Source organism: Corvus brachyrhynchos, unplaced genomic scaffold (genome assembly GCF_000691975.1).
Source record: "Corvus brachyrhynchos isolate BGI_N302 unplaced genomic scaffold, ASM69197v1 scaffold101, whole genome shotgun sequence".
NCBI lineage: Eukaryota > Metazoa > Chordata > Aves > Passeriformes > Corvidae > Corvus > Corvus brachyrhynchos.
The window spans coordinates 12,233,742-12,240,414 of NW_008237239.1; positions in this window are offsets into that span (position 1 = coordinate 12,233,742).

A 6,673-nucleotide genomic window follows, 5' to 3' on the forward strand; every position below is an offset into this window, starting at 1 on the left:
CCCCCCGGCGCTGTGAGGCCCGGCGTTTGCGGTCTCTGTGAAGCTACAAGCGGCAGATGCTCAGAGGTGAGAGCCGTAAAGCTTTCTCCTGAGTCAGGGAATTTGTGACTGCTGGGGTTGAGCTGGCGGCTCACGTGATGTTAAAAGAGTACAGGTTCTGTAAGTGACCGGGGCGTTTTTAAAATACGTTGTTTAGAATTTTATTTCTTTGTAGCAAAGCTACTTTTCAGTTTGAAGATCAAATCGTAATGTGGGACCAGTTTGTAGTGTTACTGCATCCCCAGTTTATGTAGAATGCTCTGCTGCTGGCTGTGCTGACTGAAGTAGTTAAGCAGGACTCCATAGGCTGCCAAGGTATGATAGGAATTTCAGGGCAATGACTTAAAATAAGAGGCATTCGAAGTAAAATGTGAACGTATTTGGTAAATTTTAATAATGAACTTAAAAAAGGAGACCTAGAGAAATGATTTGATACAATTAATGGAGATTTCAGATCACAAGTGTTTATGGGGGAAGATGATGTTTCTAGGGTGTATTGCAGGGGGGGGGAAGGATGGGGTCAGGAAGCTGTGGTACTACCATTAGTTATAATTTGGACTGGAAAGATCACAGGAGAGAGTAACACCAGGCTCATGGGGTTCAATATCATGGTTCTAAAGCTGGCAGCAGATGCTAAGGAAAGGATGTTAAGTATAGTTTGATTGTACAGCAATGCTTTTATCTGTGTATCCTCCCAAGATGCTGCAATCTGGAGCTGAAGGGTTTCTGAGTAGAGGCTGTATCTGTCTTTTAAAATGTAATAGCTGCTGATGGATATTTTTTGAAAAACTGGAGACAGTTTATGTATTTAGTATTCACAGCACCTCATGGTGATGCAAGTCCACAGATTAATTGTGTTTTATATGGAAAAAATGTCCTCATTTTCCAGCTTTGACACTGAGTGTTTCATTGCGTTCTTATAACTGTGTTAAAAGAAGCAAAGAATATTTGTTTTCTGTATGTTGGTCCTGTTTCTCCAGCTGTTTCCTCTTCTAGTTGAAAGGCCACAGCTTATTAGTTTCATGTATGAAAGCATTGCTTGTCCTTTCTTGCACCATATTTAGGTATATTCTGTCTTTTTTACAGGGAAGGCTGTACCTGTGCGTGATATTTAAGGTGGAGATGCTTGGTATTCACAGAGAGACATTATGGTCGTCTCTTCTGTCCTCTGCTCCAGCGTTCTGTTACCTGCCTGGGAGCTGTTATTTTCAGAGGACTAATCATAGGGACCTGGGATCTCTTCCTGCATGATAATGCCTAACTAGAGTCTGTTGGTTTAAGTGCATAGTAGAATTGTCTTTTTCATTGCGTTAGTTTGTGTTTATGAGCAAGGAATTTCAGCTGCTGATTTTTATCATCCATTTGTTCAGTGTGAGGACAACTTTCTGCAGTTCATCATTCAATCTATGTTTATTTTTGTGAGTAACTCTGTATAGTACCTGAGTATATCACCTGTTCATTACCTTTTTAAGATTTACTGTGCAACAGAGATGCCTGCACAGACCCCTTTGGGACTCTAATGTTTGTGCCTTTGGGACTTTCAAACACTTTCCTCACCCTTCTATCACTTGTTCCTACTCTTTGCCTTTTCCCGTTTATAATCAGCTGTGAATAAATTCCTTAACGTCTTAGTTTAAGAGCTTTTGGAGGGAACATTGTGAAAAGCTTTTTGAAAATCCAGTTTTGCTGTCTTGCCCAGGTGTGTTGGATTATTCCTTCTTCCAGAGCACTGTGGCAGACTTGTTAGTGTTCCTTCCTTCCACAGAAAGTATGCTGACATTTCACCAGTCCTATTTGTTCGCAGTTGCCAAGTCTGTTCTGTGACAGGTTTTGATTAACAGATGCCAGGAATTTACATGAGAATTATTCCTTGAATTCCCTGGTAATCTCTAGAGAAATTATGTAGTTATCGTCTTGCATTCTGTGCCTGATTTAACTTGCAGGTTATATGCTACTGAAACTTGTAAGTTTCCTTGTTTCTGGTATCTGGAATACTAGTTCTGGCTCTGCCCAGTAAATATCTCACCAACTTTAGGAACTAATAAGTTAGTGGTTGGGTTTTCTTTTAAAAAGTTGTCTGCTTGCAGAGACAGACAGGTATAAAGTTTGGCTAAAGCTGACCTTAGGAAGAAGAGGAGGACATGCAGAAGATAGTTTCTGAGGTCTTCCTCTTGTCTGTGACATAGGGAGATTTGGTAATAGAATGTTCTGCTCCAGCTACATATAGTAAGTGGTTTGTGAATGCAAAGAGAGAAATGCAGTTTTGAAGATTAACAATAGAGTTATTGTTTAGTGATAAGAAAATACTAATGTGAAATCCATTGCATTAGTTAAAAATGGGGTAGGAATGTGGGAGCCAGATAAAATGTTTCCATGTGTTTCAATTTTTTCTGTGATTGAATTAACAGAATTACAGTCATCTGTGTACATAGCATGTAGAGTTGAATCTTGAGGTAGTACATCAGATTATGATCCTTGTAACCTGAGTGCTTGAGGCAAAGACCGTGACAGGACAGTTATTGAACACTGAATTTTATCAGATGTAAGACTATATATTCTTGTGTGATTATATGTGTTGAGAAAATTGAATATTCATTTTCTTAAGACCCCTGGTAATTTAAATTTGTTTTCCTGATTGTTTTTTAAGTAAAATGGAGGGGAGAAATGTAGTTGGGATTTCTGGGTATGATGCATTCAGAATAAACAGAGGCTTCATACCCATAGGCTGGATGGTTTGACTTGCTTTTTTGCATCACTTTTGACAGTACTGGGAAATTCAGCTGAAAATCTGATATTACGTAAAGTTTCCATGGAATGTGGATAAGCTGAGGGATTTCTTCACCTTAATTTGGAAGCTAATAGATTAATGATTAAATTGCCACAATTTTGTAAGCGTGGGAAGAAAAATCTGGGCTCAGATTTAATTGCAAGAGCTGCCATTAAAATTACAATATTAAATAAAGGTCACTAAAACTCTAATAGATTTTTAGATAAATAAATAAATTCTTTTTACTATACCATTATCACTGGATATAATATATATATTAGTGCTAATTATAAACTGTTATTAAGAATTCTGTAGAGAAACAATGTGTCAAAACTCTAGGGAGGAAATGTAGGGGCTTCCATGGCATTACATGAATTAAAGCAAGTCTATGTCCTGACATTATCAAGGATGTATTTGTAAACCTACAATGTCATGTCTGGAGTGTACCCTAAATTTACCTAGACTTTTGTGTCTTTATGTCTATCCGGATAAAAGCCATCTGTGTGACATCTGTGGATTACTAGACAAATGTAAAAGCTTTAAACAGCTTCATAGCTCTCTTTGGGTATTATTTTAGTAGAAAAGAATCACACTGGTCTTTAAGTAAATGCTAAGTATGTACCCCCGCAATTTCACAAGTTGAAACACGCGTGTCACAAGTTGTAGCATTTGAAATATACAGAGAAGGAATGTTAGACCATTTCTGGTTGATGCTGAATCTTCAGACTTTCGTCTGAGACACTGCACCTCTCCAGAGCTGCCTTTCCATGCCCTCCCTTCCTTGGTGGGGGTTAAAAGTTTTCTGGGTTAGCAGATACTGCATTTCCCACTTGTGTCACACCCTGTCTAGGTTAGGGATGACCAGATGGTGCAATATGATCACAGCACTGTGCTGTGACAATTCTCTGCTGATTGATTGAGTGAGTTTTACAAACCCAGTTAACACTGCTCCTTTTCAAGTTTAAATGTGATCTTTAGAAATTTTAAGTATGCTGTATTGTGTTAAATTTATAATTCTACTTCTTGCTGCTTATGATTTTCAAGTTTTTATATGGCCTGAACTCAGGCTTACTTAATTAGATTTCTGTCTTAAATCTTGGCACATTTATTGTCAGTTCCTCTCCTGTCCCCCAAAACACACCCCAGTAATTTTATCAACCACTTCTTTCAGCTCTTTGGGCTTATGAAATATACTATTTTTGAACTTTAATCTTATTCTTGAAAGATGTGCTTATTAGTGAATTATCTAGAAGTTTCTGGGAATATTTCTGTAGTTTTTTGTCCAAAAATTTCCAAGATGGCTTTCAAAGAAGTTCTGGTATGCTATTAAGATGACAATGCTTTTTTTAAAGTTCCTTGGGGATTTTGTACTTCAGTTGTTCCAACTAGCACTTGAATGCCTTGGTTTGATTACTGCTTCCTTGGTGTTGATTAAGCTCTCTGTGATTCTAGTGGGGTGTATGTTGGGGGTTTTTGTTTGATGTAAGATTTCTTTTTGCTCTTACATTCACACTTTTGAAGTTGGGTCCCAGAGGCTCATTTTCAGACAATCCATCGATGTCTTGGCCTCTCCAGGAATTTCTTGCTTGGGAGAGGAAGTGACACTGCCAGTTGGGGCAATTACATCTAGTAAGCACTGGGTGGTTACAGGTTTTTGGGCAAGTCATTGAACCTGCTAGGGAAGTGACTATAGCAAAGCCCTCTGTACAGGGAATGGGCACAGTAGGAAAATCGTTATGTGGTTACAGCAGTTTTGGCTGCAGTGGTTCTTTTTTCTCTCACCTGCAGTCAGTCAGATTTGATGTTAACATGAGATGCTAGGAAACAGCAAAATTAGATTTTTGCTTCCTGTTGCATGTTTTCCTTATCAGGGCCAAGGGGGAGGAACAAACATGGACACAAAACTTTCTTGCTACTTTGTTTGGTTAAAGCCTTTTCTGTTAACTCTGATATCCTAGGAAGATCCCTAAAATACATTTTAATCTTATGTGTTATTTTATTGTTCTTCCATAATTACATGAGATATTGCTTCAGAGTTAGACATTTTCATCCTCTACGTGAATATGTTCCCTGGTATATTAGGGTGGTTAAAGAGAGCATTGTAGTGTACAAAAAGGTGAAGGGTTCCTTCTGAATACACTGTATCTAAATTAATTTCACATCTACTGTCTTCATCAGGAATGCTCATCTTTAGTTCTTGCATACTTCAGAGAGGCTTTATGGAGTTGTGTTGCTCCAGAGAAACTGCCTACACTGGAAAGGAAATGTATCTGATGGATATTAATCACTAGATAGCTTTAGAGGTCATTGCTGAGGTGCTGAACTGGCAGTAGAAGCCATGTGGAACTGTTGAGATGATCTTAGCATGAGACTAAAGGCTTGTTGCATTCTCTTTTGCAGCTGACACTGGATTGTCTTGTTCTTCACATCTGAATTTAATTCAAAATACAGTAAATAAAGATGAATCAAGTACAAAATGCTGACTACTCCCTGCAATGATCACTTCTTCAAAGCTACTGCACTTGTCTGATGTCAAATAATGGTTTGAGATACTTTGGGGTAGTGGTCTAGCAGATGAAGGAAGTTTTTGAGTTTGGTGCTTTTCAAATCTTGAAATTGCTGAGGGTGGATTTTAGTTTGTTGTATTAAACTGTGCCAATGGACTTCTCAAGACAAAAGGCTCTATAGTTTTCAAGGTTGAGAGGAGAATATGGTTGTATTACCTGGACCTCATTGTAGTTCTTAGATATTTTTCTTTCTCTGTCTTCACTAGGCTTCCCTCTAACTTTGTGTGTTAATTTTCTACGTGTCCTATTATTAATAATGTGTCACTACAGAGAAGTCTTGCTAAAGTGTCTGCTCTGAATGAATCAGCATGTGACTTGCAGGGTGCAAATTTAGAGAATCATTGCATTCCTATACCTGGATTAGTCCTGCTTCCAGTCAGACATTGTTTAGGGTGACAGATGCTGTGTCAGAATAGTATTGTCAGTGCAGAGAGACTTGTGGGTTGATAACACTGTACGTTCAGTGAATGTGGGTGATAAGACCTCAGAGTGGGGATGCAGTCTCTTAAAGAATAAAAGCCAGTTTGTTTGGAAGTAGCAGCGTATCTGAAATGAGATTAGTATTTTTGTGGACTTTCCAACAGTCCTCGATGGAATTTGTCTTGAGGTTCTTAATAATCTTTTGAAATATGTTATTAGAATGCAGGATTGTGATGTCAGGAATGAAAACTTACTTGGACCTTAATTTGCTGCCTTTTTGCCTTATGTGTGTGCATTTATCTATCTGATGCATCCAGCAGAAATGAAAGTAGCATGTAAGAAGTGTGTCCTCTTAATACTTACTGACTTTGAATTCCATTTTAAAAGCACAGTTGTCTAGTTAATTTGTGAACATCTTGATTTTTACGGGGGGAAAAAGTGAAAAATACGCATAATTTAATAAGTGTAGAGAGAAAGCAGAAAAAAGCATTTCTTAAACAAGAACAGCAACTAGATTGTTACATTGATTGTGTTTTCTTGCTGCCTTTTGTGTACTTTCTGATCTGAAAGTTTTCAGGAGCTACTAAATTATAACACATGTGAGGAATAACTGTTTACCTTTTTTTCCCATGCACATTTATGAACCTGGAGAAATTTTCATCAAGCTGGGTACTTATTTAGATTTTTTTTTTAGTGCTGAGCATTCTGTAATGCGACTGTGCACCAGTATGATCTCTTAAGAAATTGGTGTTGCTTTGGACACTGTATTTTGTGCTTTGTCATGTTGATAAGGATTTCTACTGTCTCTGTGTTCTCAGGAGACCTTAGGGATAACAAAACATTTCTCTTCCCCCCTCCCCCCTCCAATGATAGTTTTTTC